We start from the raw sequence: 23,951 nt of genomic DNA on the forward strand, positions 1-23,951 counted from the left end.
AAATATAAATTGTAAAGTACAGATACCCCAAAATACTACTTTAAACTACTGAATATCCTATAGTTCTGTGTAGTGTTGCACTTCTGTTTGCTGGAATATCGTCATAATTTCACCACAATATGGAATCGACTCATTCTGCCAATCAAATAACTTTGGAGGAAGAAGTTAATGTCAGTCTGAAATTAGTCTGAAATTCAATAATGATCCTACGGCACATTTTCCCCTCCAATCTCATTTTACGGATGTATTTAAATTTGAGGCTCTCACTGATTCAAAATATCTGCTACCATGGCTTATACTAGAGCCAGAATAGTATTATGTCCATAATTATCAACCTGTGACTGTGTTTGCACTCAAAAAATTTGGACACTGGAGAGCATTTGTAATTCCAAATTCACAGATGAAAACGAATCAGAAGCATCCATGATGCCTTGAGGCCAAATGTTGGTCCTAGGGCTTGGAGTTGATTTTTGGATTCTTCTCAGTGGCAATACTTCAGTTCAGTTTTGAAAGCCAATTTGATATTTTGTTTTAATATGGGGTTGTTTTACTTGAGGGATAAGGGCAGTTTTAGTAGGTCATGTCAAATTTGGAATGTTTCACTTTAACTGTAGCGGTATATAGCAAATTCCTCTTTGGTGAAGCAAAATTATTGTGGACAGTTTCATTCACAGACACATCAAACTTAAGCACAGACATATGATGCTACTGATACTCCCTCACAAACCTATATCAAGGATCACGGCTGATCCAGCAGAATAAAAAAAAAATCGACCTTGCATTGAAGTGAGAAATTGCCTCAGAATCATAATTCACCCAAACCAAATGTCTTGGCATTGTCTAGCCCTGCAAACATCATTGTCTTCCTCTCCTCTGTCTATTTACAATAAATGATTGAATTCAACCCCACAAAAATCCAATTTCTGCTTTGTGTGTGGATGGGCACACACACACACACACACACACACACACACACACATACACACACACACACACACACACACACACTGCAAAGCTTATCTCCCTCGTTCCTTATTGGAGGCCCATGGAAACACTCTTTATTATTTCCCTCGTTCTTCCAAAGCGCTGCTGTGTGCTTTGGGATTAGGGAGGCTCTCCGTGGCGGCTGCAGAACTAACTGGCTGCAGGCGGCAGGGGCTCCAACTCCCCTCCTCAATAAAAACCTCTTCCCCTCCCCCTCCTAAGCCCTCCCCTTCCAATGCCCTACACACCAGCCATTCCTTGGAGTATTACACCATCCTGATGTAATGTCTAACCAATCACATGATGGCTGCGCTAAACCATCCAGGATTATGGAAGCTAGTAGCTCAGACTGGGTAATGAGAGTTTATGGAGAGAGAGAGAGAGAGAGAGAGAGAGAGAGAGAGAGAGAGACAGAGAGAGAGAGAGAGAGAGGGTGAGAGAGAGAGAGAGAGAGAGACAGAGAGACAGATAGACAGAGAGAGAGAGAGAGAGAGAGAGAGAGAGAGACAGAGAGAGAGAGAGGGTGAGAGAGAGAGAGAGAGAGACAGAGAGACAGATCAGATAGACAGAGAGAGAGGGTGAGAGAGAGAGAGAGAGAGAGATCACAATACATATTTTCAAGAGTAGCTAAGAGCAAATATACACTGCCTGATGAAGGATGGTAGTCCTTTGCTTGCCTTGTAATCGTGTTGAAGAGATACGTTTTCATTTGCTATACTCCTCATCCAAACTAGTGTCTGTAGTGTCTGTGGTCAATCAATAATTGACAACAATTTGACAAGTTTGAATTATAACATAACATAGCATGCTTCAGATCATCTATTGGCGTTTGCTTACAGGACCTACTATCTAATATGAGCCAAGCCCCTTCATTTGCGTTCTAATAGCTATTTTTTATGATGTCTGGCCTGGGTTAAAAGCTTCCCTCGTGGACTGTGAGCTGTCCAACCATGACTTATCATTAGTTGTGCTCCTTACCACTTCAGTGCACATGGGAGATGGAGTCTGTCAGTCTCAAAGATTGGCACTGCTCAGTATCACCCCACTACACACACACAAGGCACACACACTACACACACCCACATACACATTTCACCCTGCAGGTACCGACTCCCCTGTCAGAGCCGACTCTCTCATGTGTCTGCAGCGGTCTCAGTATGACGTGGTGTGTGAGCATGCTGTGTGTCTGCTGCAGCACTCTCTATACGCCCGAGGACCTGTGTGTCTGCCTGGTAAATGTATGTGAATGCACTGGAAAAACTACAGAGGAATTGCCGGGGACTAGTTGAGAATATTCAGGTCTGCTAGGAGTCTTGCTCTAGGAATGATGTAGCACTAGTGGGACCAATAGATCTGAGAATAGATTACTACATGTTGCGACATTCTATTCCTAATTCAATTTGTCTCAATGTCTTGTGTCCTATGCTACCCATTTAACATGTAACTGGTGAAGAGGGTGGTTGAATGATGCAACTATAAAATAGAGAATGATGCAACTATAAAATAGAATAGTTAAAAAAAAAAAAATGTGTCAACCACAGCCAACCCTCTTGAAACCAAAACAGAACAGACACCAACAGAAGTTTGGGTCTAAAGTATTGAATCTATCTGAATGGAACAAGGTCTTCAAATTGTTCCTCCTCAGCTCTTAAGGTTCCTTGGAGTGCTCTTGTCCGATAAAGAACAATTGAGTTAAGTGTGGGGCATCTATGTGTCCCTTCCATAGCACACTGTAAATTGGCCACTGTTAACAAGTGTCGATTTGTTTTGTGTAACATTTCTAGTGTTGATTCAAAAGTTAAATGAACACTCTAAAGATTAACACTCACAAAAAAAAAACAGTGTTGGTGGTAATAACCAGAATTGAACCAAAATCACCAAATCAGTATCATATTTCCCAGCATCCTCTATTGCAGGTTGACCCTTAGAATTGTTTGTTTCAATATCCATGTTTTTGCATGCACATTGATTGATTAATTAATTGTATGCTGCGTAAATATAAATAACATACATTTTCCTAAATTATTTCTATCTGTTACTTGGACTTATTGCATCCTTTACTGAAACGGTTGTTCCAGTTGAGATGTTTAAGGTAGTCTCATATCTCAGTGTTCCCAGTCCTAGCAGTCATTCTGAATTCAAAATGTTGGACATACCCAATCTGGTTGGATTCCAATAGGAATTACTCATCACTTTGCAAGCCTGCATAATGTGATTTGCAGGCCTGATGCCACTGTATTAGAGTACAACTAGACCCTCAAAAGAAAGCCTTATGAAATATGTATTGTATTGTTCCTGACTTAGGAATGTATGCCTTTCCTACGCACAACTTCACAGTATTTGGTATTCAGACTTACCTTTTTCAGTAGCACAACACACACTTGCGTGCTCTGAATACATTTCAATCAACCACTGAAAACCCTCCCAGTTGCTGGCCAACAGATTTTCTAGTGGAGTTGTCATTCAATGGGGATTTCAGTACATTTAAAGTATCTTAAGCCATCCCTTTAAATACTGTGTACCTTTTAATTTGAATACAGGGATCAATTAAAGAAAGCCATCTATGCATATTCATCTCCGTTTCGCACCAACTGATTTAAAAATACTCTGATCTTGTAGATTATTTTACGCTCTGAAAGTAGACATGAATAAATAAACAGTTTTAGAGAGCCTTTATGAACTAAATATATTGATGAATAAAAATGCAGTGGTTTGATTCGTCTTTAAAGTTGCCACATTCAAGTTCAATCCATCAAATATTGGAAGGTGGAAAGAAGTGTACAACAGGGGTTGAAAAACAATCCTCTTAATTCTCAGTAATCATGGAACTGTATGACAATGATCCAGTCGCTGTGAACCGTGCGCCAGGCTCCAATTCTAAACTGCTATGTGTGGCCTGAGTTCGATAATGATTCAAATAGGCTACATGTCCCAAATTATTGCACAAAGTTAGCCTAATTATGATCCAGTAATGCTAGTGACCCTCAGGAACAACTTACAAGGACGTGAAAGAGGAAAGAAAGCTATACGGAATGGAAATGAATAGAATGGAAAAAATACATGTTTGGGTATTGCTGACAGTGGCTCCTGATAGCTAATATTTAGCATAATACAAATTGTCAAATAAAAGTGAGAAAAGCCTGAGCATATAATCAAAACATTCTGAAGCACATATATACATATACATATATCAACTAGGTTCAGCCCTATAGAAGCCTATTGGGTCTCCAAATTTCATCTTCACTGTGGAAAAGGGGCCCGCAATACGACATGTTGATATGATTTTCATGTTGCTTCCATACGTCTGGTTTCACATTCATCTTCCGGGATCAGAAGGACCAAATTATCTTAAACAATGCTATGTGTATCTTACAATCCCCCTCTCCAATCAGATGATTCATTTACCTAGCTCTTATCAAAAGCTCTTACAAATTTGGAAAGTACAGTGCATGGAAAATGCTTTTTTTCTTTTTGATGGGAATAAAGAAAGTAGATGCTTTTTCCGCTTGGAACTGGCAGGTTTGCTCAACCTTATTCATGGTTTCCTCGCGCATAAAAGGTGGTGGAATGATGAGTCAAGGTCAGAATACAACGACACACCTTTATTTGAGCTCCATCTCAAACGGCTAGTGGGTGAATAGCATGCTATTCTCATGCTTTAAGACCAAGGTCAGAATACACATAGAGAAGTTCTGTTTACGCACACTTCACTTGGGTTGGGATCGGGCCTTAAAAAACATATTCATTTCGGATCTCACTTGGTATAGGCCCAAGAATGAAAATGAATGAATGCAACATCCACTTCTCTGTCACTCAGTCGAAAATTAACTCGAAAGGCTCCCTGGGAAATATGCAAATAAGGCTTAAAACCCTACAGCAGGGCTATTAAATTCCGGTCCTGGAGGGCCGAACATTTCTGGCTTTGGATTTTTGTGTGGTTCTTCATAAAAAACTTTCCATTTTTGGTTCTTCAGAGCCACTAAAATGGCTCTCCTATGGTAAAGCCCTCAATAACCTTATTTGGTTTCAACTTGCACTTTTACTTTTAAGTGTATAATACAAAACATTTATTCTAATTGTGTCAAGTGGCTAGACATTCTCTCTGGAGGGAAAATATGTATTTTATACTATATGAATGGACTGCCTATTCTGTGGTAAAACTCTTCCAATTTTGTAAAAAAGTTGACGTCATACGAAATGTTTCATATCTTGGGTACGATGTGACCGAGATAATTCCTATGGCCCTCATAGTTGAGTGGTTCTGTAATGTGTGTTCGCTTCCCTGTTCCCTCACTCATTGATTGTCAGAGGTGTCAGGTTTGCTTTCCCTCCAGGTCTCTTTGGGGCTTTGCTCTGAGAACACTCTGGCTGTTCAACTGACACACTTGTAATTCCACTCTGCCTCCCGGGAGTTATCCCAGGTTTGTGTTTGGCTTTCTCATTTGAACCCCTGCCAAACGGTACACGACGAGGAACCACCACATTCCTGCTATTTCAGTCAACCTCTCCCTCCTTCCTTCTCCGAGGAGCTCTGTGATGCTCTCTCTCTCTCTCTCTCTCTCTCTCTCTCTCTCTCTCGCTCTCTCTCTTTTTCCTGGCTCACTGTTCCATATCCAAACTTTGGATTGCAAAACAGGTTGAAATATGGGGAATATGGAGGATAGGAAATGGAGGGGGGTTTGCATGTTCTCGTTAAAGTCTGTCTTCTCAGACACACCAAGTGGAGCTTTCAAACCTCTGAGAGCGAAGGAGAGAGAGAGACAGAGAGAGAATGAGTAAGGGAGAGAGAGAGACAGAGAGAGAATGAGTAAGGGAGAGAGAGAGACAGAGAGAGAATGAGTAAGGGAGAGAGAGAGAGAGGGAGAGAGAGAGAGAGAGAGAGAGAGAGAGGGAGAGAGAGAGAGAGACAGAGAGAGAATGAGTAAGGGAGAGAGAGAGAGAGAGAAAATGAGTAAGGGAGAGAGAGAGACAGAGAGAGAATGAGTAAGGGAGAGAGAGAGACAGAGAGAGAATGAGTAAGGGAGAGAGAGAGAGAGAGAGAGAATGAGTAAGGGAGAGAGAGAGACAGAGAGAGAATGAGTAAGGGAGAGAGAGAGACAGAGAGAGAATGAGTAAGGGAGAGAGAGAGACAGAGAGAGAATGAGTAAGGGAGAGAGAGAGAGAGGGAGAGAGAGAGAGAGACAGAGAGAGAATGAGTAAGGGAGAGAGAGAGAGAGGGAGAGAGAGATTGAGTAAGGGAGAGAGAGAGAGGGAGAGAGAGATTGTGCTCCTCTGCAAAGATGAATGAAATACTCCAAGTAAGGAAAACGTAAAAATATTTCATTAGCACCTCTTTATTTCTCCTTGAGTGACAGAGTAGAGGAGATAGTGTCACGGTGAATTAATGATTTTAGATGTTTTTTTTTCTCTCGTCTCTGTTGCCACTGTCGCCTCGCTGCCTCCCTTCCTCCCCCAGAACGAAATCAGCAGATGGATTTAGCTCCGTTTTTATGAATTACTCACAGACCCAGCTGCACATAATTACACCCAATTCTGCCACCTTATCTTTCAAATGAAAAAGATTAGATTATTTGTAAAAAGAAATGTATGCAGCGTCTCTCAACATACAGGCCCAGCCAGGACCACAGTATTTTTGATAGTGCCTCATTTTCCTGTATTCATACATAGCCAACTGAGTGTCTCCATATTGACTCTTATAGAGAAGGTTTATTTTAGCACCGATGTCTAATATCAACAAGCCCCACGATTGGTTCATATAATTGAATCAACAAAAAATGCAAGAGTTCTTTCAAGAATCCACCACTGAGTCATCACTGCTTTTGTTGTCATATGGTATACATTAAGAGTCGTATTAAGAACCCTTGATGTATACGACAAAGAATATGGCTGCCGTTTAGGCTATATTGTGTTGCCGACTGGAACATAGACTTTTTTTTGTATCATCCTTCCTTATCGCAGCAATAGAATACCTCTTTCCCTGTTCAGATAAGAAATACAGAACATTCTGTGAAGTGCTGTGATAAAAATGTACCCCCCTTTTTTTTTTGTACTATTCAGTGAAGTTTATATTTTCTTCGTGATCATTGTCTGAAACATTGGACTGTCTCAAGTATTAACTTTCCCAGACAAAAATATTGCGTTTCCTGTATTATTTCCCTCCATTCATTCATTTAAAGTCCTTATCATCATGGCAAAATGTTAGCAAAATTACATCAACATACAATGGCGGAAGACTGTAACAAGATTTGCTGAAACAGACCGAATCAAAGCGGTTTGATTTGACATGTTGACAAAGTAACAGTTTAATTGAATTAGACATGCTATTGTTGTAAGACATGCCGTCACTCGGTTGAATCTAATGCAAGACCTAGAATTTTGCTATTGAAAAAATAGCATTCTTAAGAAGTTGGTGTGAGGAAAGAAAGTAAACAATAAAAAGGATTTATGTTTATTTAATTTGAATTTGCACACCATTTTCTGGATGGTGATTGGTTGGTCAAGTTAAAGTATATCTTAATGACGATGCCTCATTTCCCCTGTTATGTGTCATGTTATATGTCATGACCAGCTATATAAATGTTTGTTTTGATTAGTCTGGGGTGGCTTTGGGAAGAAACAAACGTGTCAAATAACCATTTTATGGCTGGTCATTACATATAACATAACAATAACATAACACATAACAGCGGAAATGAGGCATGTCAATTCTTAGAGTGGAAGGAAACCAATCAGTCTTGCTCATCCTTACCATCACAAACACGACTGTAGACATTAGCTTATACCTTATACCTATGATTAGCTGATTGAGATCCCATTCATTCCGGGTCAGGTCTTTTTTTAATTGAACTTTTATTAAACTAGACTAAGACTAAGACGAAGCGTGCTCCGGAAGATCACTATACTACTGATCAGATGTACTGTATACTTTCATTGGGAATTAGCTTTGTGGAAAATTGATTACGGTGGAAAGAGCTGGGAAGAGATGGTGAGAGGATATGAGGGTTGGGTGGCATTGGCGGTTGCGGCAGTTCAGCTGTGTGTCTTTCGCCTCGTACAGTTGTCACAGAAAAGAGAAGCACGGCAGTCTGGGTAAAAGGCCTGAGCTCTTTTCTTCCTGCCATACTTAATCACTGGGCATGATTGCAAACACAATCATTAAGCAAAGGAGAGCGAAAACACATGTTTGTCCTTCAAATACATGGCTGCCATCGATCGGCATCATTATCCACCGATAAAATTGCTGTCTAAGTGCTCTTAGAGATTTGTCATTGAATTGGGTGGTGATTGGTCATTGATTAAAGTTATAGCGTTTTTGGTAGACAATTAAGGCATGTTTTGTATTCCCCCTGTCGTGTTACAGTATTTTGATATTCCGCAGACATAGTAATATGATCGTTATTCAGTTTCACGAGCAGGCTTTGCCCTTAAGTAGAGGTGACTTTGGCACTGAGTTACAAAAATCACTGTAGAAGACCATGTTGAAATGAGCTGTTCATCTTTGAAAGATATTTAAGGCTGTGGAAATCAACACTGGAACATTTGGCACCAGACAGGACATGTACTGTTTCAGGTATTTCTTGAATATGTATGTTTCAAAACGGATATTATTACACTCTTTGTATGTAAGATTAAGATCCTTTGTATTTTAGTATTTTATTAGGATCCCCAATAGCTACTGCTAAAGCAGCAGCTACTGTTCCTGGGGTTCACACAAAACATACAATTCAACAACTGTTGTGTTGCTAAACAGAACCAATCCATTGTCATCCACCTCCAGGTTTGACCAGTTTCTATAGATATCCCTAAAGACTATAAGCATTTTATGTTGAACTTTGGTTGGTTGTCTATGAAGACTTACATGCTGTGCCGTGTTTGGTCTGTGAAGACGTTCATGTTGAGAAGCTGAAGACTGCCAGCTGTAATAGAGTAGGTACTGTAGTTTCTCTCCAGTATGTGGCGACTGTGGTATGTTGCAGCCTCGGGATATAGACTATCTTGCTGACTAAACTGTACTATTTGACACAGGGCCTAGTTTCTCTCGTGCAGCATTACAGCAGGCTAGCAAAGCTAGCGTTTCCATGGCGACTGATTCCTTGATCAAGAGGTTCCAGGCCTCCCTATCTGGTCTCAACCGCCAGCTCAGCAGATGTGATCAGTCACCGGATTTCAGAGCAAGATTCCTCAAAGGGAAAATATATTTCTGATTTTCAGAAGAAAAAAAAAAGTCTATTGGAAGAATTAATTTGTTTGTGTTTGTCCTTGAAAATAAATTCATCTCCTGGAACAAGATGTTGACTTGGTCGCACCGTTTGTTGAACTTGTCCATGAGTTGAAGAATTTCAACGGTACAATCAGTGTTTCATGAAGCTACCTGTTCATAAATAGACATCTACATGCAGTCCTAAGATAAGGTTGTGTGAATGAGGAAATGATCAGCTCTCTAAACGTGAGAAGATGTATCTCACAGCTCCAATTAAGGCCTACATTTCCATATGACTGTTCCATATGAGGGGGTGTAGTCTTTCTTTGACTGTTTGGTTGTGGTTCACTACGTTTTGAAATGAAGCCTGAAAGATTCAGAACAATAATTGTCACATCTGTCCCTTTTCACAAAGGCTGTTGCACAATTTGAACCGGAGCGCTCACCCTGTATAAATTATGGAAATGGGTGAAAATAGGGAAAAGTATTTAAATCAAATGTTTCTTTCAGTTAATGAAATGTCTCGTTCTTATCTTGGTCCGCTATAATCCATATGTTAATGTCTAATGTAGAACTGTTTATCTGTGCAATTTGCCCCTCTACTCTTTGTGTGTTATCTGAAATTGTGCTGTAAATTTGGCCCCGGTGAATTATTATGCTTATCGACCTGCCCATAAAGCAAATATTCAAATTTTGTTGCATGATTAGCCCTATTTATCTATATAATTGGATTGAGTTCGCCTCTAGTCTGTGTGAATGTGAGCTGCTGATTTAGAGCCGCAGACAAACATATGCTGTAGAAGATGGCCACCTTAATTGTATTTCAGAATAATTCCATTTGGATACAATCAATAGGTTTACCCTTGAATTTTTGGAGTCTAATCAAGTCATAGTTGCCTATGAGATTATTGAAAAGAAAACAACCTCCGGCCTGGCGTCAAAATGAGACAACACAGAATTTACTGTGGGAAGGATTAGTGTCTGGAGACCGAGGGAGATTTGCACAGGCAGAATGTGAACACGACAATACAATACATTACAATCGTTTCCGGCCGTAATTCATGCAAACATCCCCAGGCTATTTATACCACGCCACTAGAATCTAATTGTGTCCAATACTTAATCCAACTAAAAGTAACGGTGGCAGAGGTTCAACTCCTGTTAACATGAATATTGAAAAGACGTTGCGAGACAAGTGTGACAGTTTGCTTGTGTAAAAGAGTCCCTTTTAGGGAGGGAGATTCAATGAAGTCGCGGTTTTACTCCAATTGTTTTCATTTTTTGTATTGAAGGCAAAAACAACAAAAAAATCTTAGAATGATGGGCTAAGTGAATGTGGGACAAATCTGTCACAATAGACAGCTTTGATCAATGGGAGGCTCGACCACCTTTGAGCCCCCATTACTATGTGCTCTGGGAGGCAGCCTCTCATATCATTACGCTTCCAGCATCTAACATCCAAGTGGAGAACAAGCACGCATTAGCACACAAAAGTAAAGGAATTTCATTACCCGCCCCTAAAATTGATTGTGTATGTTTTTGCTGAAATCAATAGCGCTTCGCTCTGCAAGCTAATTGGATTACATGTGCAAATATCAAGGTAATGTGAAATGTTTATGAAATGATTACCTTGAAAGTAGGAGGTTGATGTCGATCAATAATGCATCGGTATTTATTCATCTCTCGAAAAAAAAAGCTAAATACACACATTGCCTGTTCTGTCTTAAGCTAACGGCAACACAAACCCAACATTATTGCCTCTGTGAGTGTGAACAGTGACATTAGCATTAGCGCTAACGCCAATCGCTAAACGAAACTGTCCTCTGCCGAGACGGCTGTGAGGATGCACTCAGCGTTAAGACTGTTTATTAATCAGGGAATAGTAAGTAATCCATGGCCATTAATGGAAATGGCTGACACTAATGGATGACAGTTGCTCTCCCATACTTAAGCGGGGACTTCATTACTGACATGGAGATTAGTGGACGAGAAGCCGCATTAAAGACTCCACCTGTGAGCGCCGCCTTTGACAAGATGATGGAACACTGTCAAGCTCATTTGCTCTTCAATAGACTATGTTTAATTAGAGGATCCTCAAAAGAAACCAGCCGGAAGAGAAAGAGATGACATCAAACAAATCATCTCTCAGGCTCTTCAGTGCTCCAATGACTCACATTGTATAATCACTTTTTTTTGTGCACTTATGACCTTCCTCTGGAGTCCTTATAGAGTAATACTAGCTTTGCAACCAGTGTGTTTGGCTGACGAGAAGTTTAGGTGACCGGGCTGAGAAATATGTGACATATTAGCCTTCACCATAGCTGTTCAGTAGCTGGTGGAACAAGATGCTAAGTCCACAGCTTTCGCTTGCCGTTAGTGTCCCCAACACACCATCGTAGATTATACAAACCCCCCGGGTTATACGCCATTTGTGTCAAATATGGACATAAGGGTTGTATAATGCATCCCAAAAATCTGTAGCTGGCGTATACGACAAGCCACAAAAGCACTTAGCCGGAGACATGACAATGCAAAATTCTCCCCATAGCGCAATAACATGCTCCCTGAAAGTGATGAGTGTCTGATCATGCATCTCAGCATTATATATCCAACCTCTTTAATGGATTCTTCCAATGAATCCTTGCCATTGCATTATTGAGAGGGAATAAAATGCCAAAAGCGGAAGGACTCACAGTTTGATTGGCCGGTGTGTCTAATAGTCTAAACCGTCTAATGACGGCTAGAACTGCTTTACGGCACCTGGAGGATTGTCTGTGTTAGAGAGATCTCTTTTATTTTTCTCGTTTATGTGACGTGTCTGTCACATCTCTGAGTACGGGTGGTTTCTCACTTAAACTGGCTCAATGCAAAGTGAAGAGCACTTTGCTAATTAAAACAATTATCCAGACACAATACATTGTTCAAGCTGTTGAAATTAATAAAGGGCTTAATTGAGGCAGATCAAGAGCAGTTTTTTTTTTTTTAGAAGAGCGCTATAATCGTTAGAGACTCGATGTGGTAAAGTTCTCGCACTGGTTGTCTGTTAATTGCATTGCCAATTTGCTGAGCATTTCGTTTTTGTTCAGGAACCCCATCAACTGTAGGCCTACTCTAGACTGTACTAGACTCAATACTTCACCTTCAATGATTGCAGATGTGATGTGGATTTGACTTTATCATGAGCATAGCCTATATAGGGTCAATAGATACCAATACGGTGAAAGAGAATATCAACATGAGGTGTTTCCACGTGTTCAACGTATACTTTGTCTGGGATAGACGTTTAGTATTGAACATAGGAGCTATAGGACGGTGAACGGAGCTGTGGGATGACGGCACAGTGTAATGGCTGGAATGGAATGAATGGAACGGTATCACACACATCAAACATATGGAAACCACACTCTTGACTCTGTTCCATTAATTCCAGCCATTACAAGGAGCCCATCCTCCTGTAGCTCATCCCACCAGCCTCCACTGGTATTGAAATACTGTGACATCTGTCAGTTAATTTACTTGATATTCCCCACCCAATAAATAACCAACTATGACAAGTTTAAACACACTATGATGACCTGAAATGTCTCTGCAAGCATTTTATGGGCAACAGACTGAGAGGAGATCTCCAAGCCCTGTGAAAAATGCCACTAATCATCACGCTCAAGCGTTTCTCTCTGTCACGGCTGTCTCTGTGGAGCAAAGCGGTGCCCAGAAGTCTCCATCATCAGCCCTAGGGTCCCAGGGGACAGGAGAAATCACATTATATATGCTGTCACACAAAGTCACTGTCAAGGTGCACAGAGCTCTGGTTAGATATAGACTGATGAATTGCTACGAAAGCTCACCCCAGCAACAGTATGCTCGAATACGCTCAAATTCCAACAAGTGAGATACATTTCGCAATCAAGCAAACAACACAACTCTCATCTCATTTGTACTTCCAAAACGTGTATTCTTTAAGTGTTGAATTTGCAATCGAGCTGACCTTGTGCTTCCTCCGGGTGCATCATCTTGGATTTTGATGAAGAGGCTCTCGTTTTCTTTTACCACCCACCAGGTTTTTTTTTTTTATTAAGAGGACCTGCCTATCAAATTGGGTGGTGGATGATGAAATTGCAGTGCAATAGCTAGCGGTGAGCGCTTGTTCAGCACACCAGACTTTGCTGACCGTGTTGTGTCAGTGGGGTTCCAGACAGCTGCATTCTCTTGAGGCTGGGCTGCCCGCTGAGCAACAGAGAGAACACAGTAGACGGAATGAACTGCAGCTCCAGAGAAACGGGACCCAATGACTCATGACCATGAATCAATTTGTCACTCTTTTGATCAGTCATTTTAAATGATCATATCGCTACGTGATAATCTCATCTCGAAAATTCATACTGGTCATTATAATAATGCTTTATTGTGTTCCTAGCAGATATATGAAGAGTTAGAGTTCAGTTGGAAATGGTTGTGGTGGAACTCAACAGTACTTCTCTCCCAAAGTAAAGGATATAATTCAAATGAGTTGGACATTTTTCAAGCCTTGTATGGATGTTACCTCATAAACCTTTCAGAACGTGTTTCTAATGAGGTTTTTCTTAATACTACATTATTTAATTCTCCGGAGATGGAGAGAAACTGGCTACTATGCCTGTGCCCATCGTCTGAATTCCCTGGAAATTAAAACATGCCTATTATTCATGTTCAGTGCACGTTCCGCGGTTTGTTTGCGTTTCTTATCCAATTGATGTGTTCAAGCCATTAATTATTCAGTCCAGCGTATTCTATACAGATGCTAATGACAGATATGTTTTAACATTGTATTCTATGCATTTACAGCACACAGCTGCTTACTGCACAGCACACTCAGGACCTCTGGCGGCAGTGTCTGCTGTGTCCCTCCTCACCACCAGTGTGGAATCAGCAAAAAAAAAAGTCAGTAGTCCCTCCAAGGACCAAGAATAGCAAATGGCAACGGTAGAAAGTTTTGCATGCACTGTATTCCGTTCCAAGTAGCTCTGATGAAACAGATATTTCACAGTTAATGTAGAAGTCTACAGACTGAAAAATAAGGCAATTTGTGTCCATATTTGTTCTGCTTCAGTTCCTGGAAATCAATTATAGGCCAGGACGACATTAGAAATGGAGTCTGGAGTCATTATTAGTTGATTGTTTGATTGGAGCCTTGAATGGGTAATGGTTGATTAGACTGCATATGTGGACAGGTTAGATAGGAGGTTGCATTGCATTCTCTGTCTCTGTTATTTATTCCAGTCACTTAGGACACCATGGTGAAAGAGTCTCTTCACTCATAGATGTAAACATGTGTGTACAATTTGCACGGATGCTGCTAGCCTAATGTGTTAAATTGCCCATGGACAACTGGACACACGCAACGGGTGGACACCCTCACATACACGCTGTGCACATATGATGCTTTTCACATCACTCAGTAAAATGGATCCTTTTGATTATCCTCCCAAATGACCTCCTCTTGAGTGGCTCTCACGTTGTGGTTCTTCATTTTCCCGCGAGCCAATGAAATAGATCCAGCTCTGGAGAGCATGACCTTGGAGTTCATCTGCTGCCGTATCCCATCCATTCCAGGAAGTAAGGCGGAGAGTGCGGGATAGATCCGGAATGCTGGTCACAATAACAGAGTAAGAGAGAAATACAGTGTTAAAGGGAACATTGATCAGTACACAGCACATATGAACTGCAGTCTACTGCACGCCATCACTCCTCCAAGCACGTACGCCCTGACCGGAGCTGAGTGTTATCCCACGACCAAAGCGCCATACTTTAGATTGGTGACCCCAATGGGATCTATCGTACCTATCCTTTTAAAGCATCCCTGAAGAAGCATTTCTCTTTCCTCCAGTCTTAGACTGTGCACCATAGGGACAGGGGATGAATGAAGTGGACACTGTGTTCATGGCGTAAGGGGCTGGGAACCTATGGAACCGTCCACGGGAAGCGAAGAGAGGTGTTTATTTTCAGCTGCGCCACCCTGATGAAACACATGTCCCGATGGGGCTTTCTTCATGCTAAATGTATGGAGGTTCCTTGGGCAGGCGGCGTGCATTGATACCATGCGCTCGCCTGCTAGCTTTAGATGACAGAGCACCAGGCGGCCCTAGATGATGTAAACCCCATTTTGGGGACTTTGTGGTGCAACGTTCCAGTTCCACTCAGTTTGTGCTGAATGGGCTTTCTGAAGCATTGTCTGCAGTGGGACGCTTAATCTCCCATGCCGTCCACTGGAAATGAACTTAACGTTCTCAGCAACATAGAGCAAAGAGACTTGAGTTCTGGGAAGGACCCAATAAATGACGTATTTCTGAGTATCAGCTAAACCAACGAAGGCAAAACTGTGATAGAAGGTACAGTGTGTAGTGACATGGATGCCCCTTCGTTTGCAGCCAAGGGCCTGAAGAAATCACGCGAGAGACATGGGGATATTGGCAGGTGCAATCACAGAGTCTCTAACGGAAACTAAGCTTGTTCTCTCTGAGGACCCACACAAACACACACATATACACACACACACACACACACACACACACACACACACACACACACACACACACACACACACAGAAAAGTATCCCATCTGTAATTAGTAGTTAGAGTGGGAGCAGTGGGGGAGAGTGTTGAATGCGGGATTGAACTCCATTAGCGCTGAGCTGTGAGGAGACCCAGCATGCATTTCACTTGTGCCTCGACAGAGCCCCAAATATATGGAGATTCAGAATCATCCTCTTCCCCTCGCACGGATTCCCCCTCAACATTAGCCCTGTTAACCAACACGGTGTGCTGTGCATATTTAAGCATGGCATTCCATTTACAGAGGATAAACGGACATATATGGGTCTGCACACCCTCAAGGACAATAGCTTAGCATGTTCATGTTTGCTTTGTCTGCAGTCATGCACATTTAAACCAGACTCTGTTTGAAGTGTGTGCCTCGACATATAATATTTGATATGAGGGTAGATTTGTTTTGTGACCGGAGCGACTGGTTCTGAAGAATATTGCTCACCTAATAAAAATGATCAAACAAAACTCCATCAGCAATGGGCTGCCACTCTGTTGACAAGAGGAGGTGTTATGTTCGGCTTAATCACGGGCACAAACGAATCATGCCGCCAACCGAAGTGAGTAGAGTGGAGTAGAGTCCTTGGGGGTACTATGATTGACACTCAATTGCCTAGTATAAACAGAAAAAGTTATTGGTGAAATCTATTCTTTATTCTCATACAGTGTACATGAAATATGTGCTCCATTACAGAATAAGACAGAGTAAATTACTATCAACTAATAATGTGTAACGTGGTTACAAGTATCTTCAGTTCAGAATAGTCTCTAAGAGAGAAAAAAAAAACAGTGTGTCTGATACACGCTTACGGATACAAGATTATCAGCCAATTCACTGCCCTTTTAACCAAATTCAAGCGGGAACTCACCACCATTGAATGAACATTACTTTGCATTTTGCTAGTGAAAACAAAAAGGTAGGACAACACACCCAGATTGTATTGTAATCAACTCAATTCAATTGGAATGTTATGACCGGACAATAGGAATGTGCCTGATAACCAGTCAACCCAACATACAATTTCGACCCCAGTCAACCAGAAAACACACAAAGCAATAAGACACATCAAAATATTCAGCTATTTATAAAGCTCTTGAAACTAACCAAACGCAATTACTTAATTCACACAATCAACATCAATTTAGTCTATTAAAGTTCAAGTCTATTCAAGTTTTCATCACATCTATCCTGGTGTCAATGGCCCTAGGACATCCGGTGCGTGCTCCGGATGTTCGTAGCTTCTTTGAAATGTAATCATATGGCCATCTATATGGAAAATGCTGTATTGAATCAACATGTCGGGCTGGCATCAACAACTTGCCATACACGAGTATCAACATCTAAAAAACGTTCCACTACACCTGACTTCGATAAAGAGCTATTTTCCGGTGTCCAATACTCACTGAAGATGTAATTCACCAAAGCTTGTTGGTCAATCAATTATAAAGTAACAGTAACAATCTGCATATTATTCACCTGGACAGCGATTGTCATGATTATTAATTAGTCATTCATATACAAATTAAAACAGGACCAGTTTCAACTAAGAATGTGTCATCATTTTTATTTCCTAAAACGATTCAAACATTTACATTTGTGAATGTGTTGGCCTTTTAAGTAATGTCACGTCTTGGCGAGATTTTTTCTTATTTTGGTCAATTAGTCATTCAGCACATACATGTGCAGACACGCACACCTGGCCGCTCGCCCCATGTTAATGAATCACACTAGTGCTCTTGCAGCCTTCCCTTTCAATCTCGCGCCGATAAGTCTTCTCATCATGTCATTGGAAGTGATCAAGATAGAATATCAGTCAGTTTTCTAATCTCACGCTCTTCCAAGGCCCTAAACGAATCTGCAGCTGATCATTCTTTAATGTGAGCGGCATGGAACTTCATTCTCAAGTCATTCAATTAACTAATGAGAAACTACCGTCTCGTTAATAACTGATATCGGATCCTCATTAGCGACATTGTGACTTTAGCTTGCCGCGTTGGAAGCTAACGATTCCATGTAGTGAGCGAAGTGCGTTTTGCTCTACAGTGCATGTAGCGCAGTGAGAATCGTGTCGAGAGTCCTCAACAGGCACATTCAACAAGCTACTCAGTATCAAGATCAAGCCTGATGACTTAAATTGATATTACAATGCTGCGGAGGATTCCGATGGCTGGGCGCGCTGTTAGTGCTCTTTTATAAGCACACTTAAGGATGTACCTATTTTGTTTTGCTTGATTATTTGGAATTCATGAAGTGTTCAGCCGCACCAACTTGACAAGCGTCTCCATGGACATAAATTATTGAGAGTCAACTCCATTAATAAAACACAAGCCCGTGTACTGTTATAATTGCATTATGTCAACCCTACTTGTGTGTATTACTGTCTCCCTGTGATAAGTGGACGGAAGCCAGCATTTAAATTGATATTACATGTTTTTTAAATCACAGGAATTTTGAGGGTTTTTTTTCTCCCAGTTTTGGTTGGATTTTCTTCAAGTTTGCCCTTGTTGGTGTTTAACACTGCGATAAATAGGAAGCTCAGCTAAAATCAGCTTTATTGTTTAGTGTGATGTCAGTGCCATATTGGCTTCATCGCATGATCTCCTCTTGGAAGCCATATTTCCACATTGCAGAGGAAACAGAGGGTGCATTCTCTCTTGTCTCTGTATTGAAATTCCTGTCTCTCGTCCCAATAAGATTACCCCCTTCGATCCTATGCCAACCCTTGCCCTATTGTAAGTATAAGCCACCAATGCTAAACCCTAGGAATAATTATACTGCTGTGTGACTTTTGGAACATGCTAGCGGTCCTTTGCCAGCCAGAGGGAGCACAGGTATAGGATTGTCAGTCAGAGGGATTGGAGATGAGGTTTGAGTGTAGTTCTGGGCGTGTGAGTGGATTGGAGCGGACATGTGTAATGTGTGTGGAAGGATGTCCTGTTGTGTGAGAGCCAGCTGCGAACTGTGCCAATTCTCCCTATTCCCCTCTATTGCGCCATCTCCATCACTCTCTCTCTCATTCTCTCTCTCCTTCTGTCCGTCCCTCTTTCTCCATCTCTCTCTTCCTGAAACAATTATACAGATGTCTAATGCTCTCTCCCGGCTGCAGGGAGCGCACAGAGCATCTATCATCCTTGGAGGGGGGGTGTGAGCTCCAAGCCCCGCGTCCCGCTCCACAGAACACTCGCTCCTCTGGGCTGGAAGGGCCAGAAGTCGTACCGGGATCCAAACCTTGGCCCACAGCCCAACAGCAGGTTTCCACAGCTCTCCCCTCTCTCTCTCTCCCAGATATAGTCTGTATCCATGTGTGCCAGCAGGCGTTGCTGGTATCTAATCTAAACCAGGTTTTTGTTTGTCTTCTGAGCTTGTTGATCAAGAGAAAGCGGTCGGGGAGGAGATAGAAGGGGAGTATAATGCTGGTGACAGTGAGATATCAGTTATGCCGAGACCCTCCGTGCCCCTACAGGGGCTGTTTGCCAACCGGACCAAAGGTTTTCAGTGGTCCGTTAAGAAATAAGGACAGCTAAATATACCGAACAGGATATGGCTCTGATGTATCATAATGCCTGACTGCTGTATCGTCATGTTTGATGCTAACATACTGTAAGGTAGCTAGCTGTCTTAAGCCTGTCAAGCGTTTCCCTGTGTTCTCCACGCCACCCAGGTCAGATAGATGAATCTGTTTTCTTTAGAATCTCCTGCTAAATAGCAAACAAGCCGATGTGGTGAGTGGGGGTCGGCTGACTAGAGAAGCTCTCAAGCATCCAATATCTTGATAAATAAATGTGGCGGACAAGCAGAAAAGAAATGGGCAAAAACTTGTACACACTTAGGACCCATCATCTTTTTCGTGAAGTCACTGGAGGTAAGGGGAATGTTCATGTCAAGTAGCCCTTCCTGCTGTAATATCAAAGCACTCTCCATATTTCATTGCCTTGCAGATGTCTCCCTGCTTCACTGTGATGCTGAGTAAAGCTTCAAGGACTTCTGCATTTATGGATTACATGCCAAAGTGATATTAGTCATAGCAGAGTTCGCTTCTCAGCGACATTTTCTGCCATGAGCATGTAGACAGATCTACTTTTTTGTATACTTGTCAATTTTGTGAAGGTACTGTATCAATAGGTTTAAAGTAAGAAGAATAAGTAAAGCATAGCCCGCTGACTTAGAGTAGCTAAACACTTAACATGTGCACACAGTAGCTCCAAAATTATTGAATGCATCGCCCAGGGACCAACTACTTTCATCAAAGATCCTCCCACTCAGTTACCCTGTAGCGAGATAAATTCGCCAAAATAACACATCTACTCTGAGGTGTGATGCAGTTCCCATACCAAAAGGTCAGGGATTAACCAGTGACTGCGGTGCTTTGACACTGCGTGGGTGAATTTGAGGCCCAATCGAACAGGAATGATTGGGATCGATACACACCAGGACACACTGGGGCTGGAATCAAGAATCAAGCCTTAGGTGGGTAAGATGTGGAACAGAGCGAGGGCCGAGCCTTCAGAAATAATTGTGTACACATCCCTACATTCCAGGTTCTCAGTAACCTTTTGCTGGGTGTACTGTAGCTCTGTGAGTTCTCCGATGCTGCCGAAGTACATGGAAACAGAAGGGAAAAGCAAAATGGCAAATCCCAGCTGTCAGAGTGACCCTGGGGTCAGCGGCTGTGCTTCTGGCTGACCAGCTGTAAAATTAGGAGCAAACGAGGCACTCCTTTTACAACGTAGCCTTGTCTCTCAGGGGTAAATAATTCATATTAAAAACAAGCTAGCCCACAAAACCACAAAAAAATAGGCCCAGGGTTACAAAGCCGAACGTTGTGTTAAGCGGGTTTTTAAAAATTCACACGTTGGATCAACACAGTTTTCTTAGAAGTGTGTTAAGTAGATCTGTTTCGGTGATCTTCCCGGAGCTAGAACACATGTGGTATACTCTCCTAATGGAAAGTAGTGACCGGAATAGAGTACATTACAATGTCCCCTTGCTGTGCCTTTTAATTCAGGGAATGATGCGGGCGATAGTATGAACTGAAGCATTTCACTGAACTGAGAGGTACCTCGATTACTCAACGCGTTGAATACTAATGAGCTTCGCTGCCACTCGCCTTTTCAATCTCAATTTCACCACGTTGTTAGCTTATTCCGACACCAAAGCGAGATATTGGAGCGGTTTACCCCTTTTGAAAGGTCAGGGACAGAGGAGATCAGACTCAGAGATAGTTGCTTTGTAACAAATCTCTGGCCACAGCATGCATAGGTATACAGTACTACCTGTTCTGAAACATTGTTGCACCCCACATCCAAGTCCACCAATAAGTGAATGGATCTCATTTCCAGTGCATCTAATCTGTGAACAAATGCCCGTCTCATCCCAAGCTATTAATGGTCTGATTCCTTAATTGGTGAGCTAGCCTTCTAAATGTGTCCGTCCCAGTAATTTAATAATGGCCATTTTATGCTACTCTGACTTTTCAAACAGCTTGCTCGGGGCGGCCACAGGGACTGGCTATTGATTGAAACTCATAGGCAGGGCTGTGTGTGTGAGAGAGCCTGCTCCGGCTTCTTCCCAGACTGAGAGTCCAGCCCCAACCGCAGCCCTCCCCACTCCACACACTCATAAACACAGAAACACACACAGAGAAAGATACTCTCTCACACAAATAATCAGGCACACGGACGAAAACAGATACACTCAAGCAGAGTGACACACAGACACACAACAAACGTGCACACATAGCCAAATGTGTGCTTACAAATACAGAAGGCCACTAATACACACACACTGGAAGAAATACTGAATCAGAACTGTCTAGCTCTGTCCAGTGCAGTACCTAGCCCTTGTCTGTTACCCCTAATACAGCCACCCTAGTTTCGGTAGCATACGATGTTTACAAGTCAGACTCATCTCCATCCCCCACCTCTGTGTGCGTGTCTGTGTCCTACTATCTGGCCCTGTGCATGACGTCGTCCCCGTGCATGCGTCTGTGAGTAATGAGTAGTGGACAGCGGAGAGAGAGATAAGGAGAAGAGTGATGGGGGTCAGGGCTAGCTTAGTTGGCAGTGGGCTTGTAGACCTCCCCTCCACCACCACACAGAGCCCATGACAGTGCCGTTTGTTTGCACAGGGTGATAAATTATTTGGCTTTGTTGACGTGGATTAATGTAACCTTTGGCCTCCTCACTCCCTCCGTGTTCGTTCACAGGAACATTTTGGCCCTCTGAAGCCCGGTCCTTAATGGCTAAAATGCATGAAATTCATATCTGCTTTCAAAGGCGGGGGCCAGAGAGTGACCCCGGTAATACTTGGAAACCGTCATGGAACTTTAGTGTGAGAGGTGGTTGAGATGCATTGAACAGACACAGTTCGTAGTTCGCAGGCCCTCATAAGGTTATCTTAAGAACAGAAGGTATAGTTATATTTTCTAAGACTGTGTCTCGCCAACCGCTATTGTTACATTGTAAGAGGCACTTTAGAATATCAAAGATGTTTCTTATTTCAATAATTAATCAGTGTACGGCTAAGGTTTCTCATTATTACACTTAATGCGTGTGCCCTATGGCCCTTATCTTTGATCTTTCATTCCACTCACAGAGGTTTGCATAATTCTGTAAAAACATAAAAGATAACAGGAAATGCACAGACCGGATTGCTTGTCACCTGGGCAAAATATTAGTCAAGTAAACAAATGGGGGTGAAGGGGTGTTTAGGAGGTTGAACAGTATTGTGTGAGTTGTGATAATGCCTGTGATGTTTTACATGGTAACGTACGTTTCAACAGTTGAAGTCGGAAGTTTACATGCACTTAGGTTGGAGTCATTAAAACTTGTTTTTCAACCACTCCACAAATGATAGTTTTGGCAAGTCGGTTAGGACATCCACTCATTTTTCCAACAATTGTTTATTATTATTTCACTTATTATTTCACTTATAATTCACTGTATCACAATTCCAGTGGGTCAGAAGTTTACATAGACTAAGATGACGGTGCCTTTAAACAGCTTGGAAAATTCCATAAAATTATGTCATGGCGTTAGGCTAATTGACATAATTTGAGTCAATTGGAGGTGTACCTGTGGATGTATTTCAAGGCCTACCTTCAAATTCAGTGCCTCTTTGCTTGACGTCATGGGAAAATCCAAAGAAATCAGCCAAGACCTCAGAAAAAAATTGTAGACCTCCACAAGTCTGGTTCATCCTTGGGAGCAATTTCCAAATGCCTGAAGGTACCACGTTCATCTGTACAAACAATAGTATACAAGTATAAACACCATGGGACCGTGCAGCCGTCATACGGCTCAGGAAGGAGATGAATCTGTCACCTAGAAATGAATGTACTTTGGTGCGAAAAGTGCAAATCAATCCCAGAACAACAGCAAAAGACCTTGTGAAGATGCTGGAGGAAACAGGTACAAAGTATCTATATCCACAGTAAAACGGGTCCTATATCGATTTAACCTGAAAGGCCGCTCAGCAAGGAAGAAGCCACTGATCCAAAACCACCATAAAAAAGCCAAACTATGGTTTGAACCTGCACATGGGGACAAAGATCGTACTTTTTAGAGAAATGTCCTCTGGTCTAATGAAACAAAAATAGAACTGTTTGGCCATAATGGCCATCGACCATGTTTGGAGGAAAAAGTGGGAGGCTTGCAAGCCGAAGAACACCATTCCAACCGTGAAGCACGGGGGTGGCAGCACCATGTTGTGGGGTGCTTTGCTGCAGGAGGGACTGGTGCACTTCACAGGAAAATTATGTGGATATATTGAAGCAACATCTCAAGACATCAGTCAGGAAGTTAAAGCTTGGTCACAAATGGGTCTTCCAAATGGACAATGACCCCAAGCATACTTCCAAAGTTGTGGCAAAATGGATTAAGGACAACAAAGTCAAGGTATTGGATTGGAAATCACAAAGCCCAGACCTCAATCCCATAGAAAAGTTGTGGGCAGAACTGAAAAAGCATGTGTGTCACACTCTGACCATGATTTGCGTTGTTTGTTTCTATGTTTTGTTTGGTCAGGGTGTGATATGAGTGGGCATTCTATGTTGTATGTCTAGTTTGTCTATTTCTATGTGTTTTGGCCTGACATGGTTCTCAATCAGTGGCAGGTATTTGTCATTGTCTCTGATTGGGCACCATATTTAGGTAGCCTTTTTTGTATTGTGGTTTGTGGGTTATTGTC

This window comes from Oncorhynchus mykiss, chromosome 25, assembly GCF_057628025.1.
Source record: "Oncorhynchus mykiss isolate SJ-2025 chromosome 25, ASM5762802v1, whole genome shotgun sequence".
Classification (NCBI taxonomy): Eukaryota; Metazoa; Chordata; class Actinopteri; order Salmoniformes; family Salmonidae; genus Oncorhynchus; species Oncorhynchus mykiss.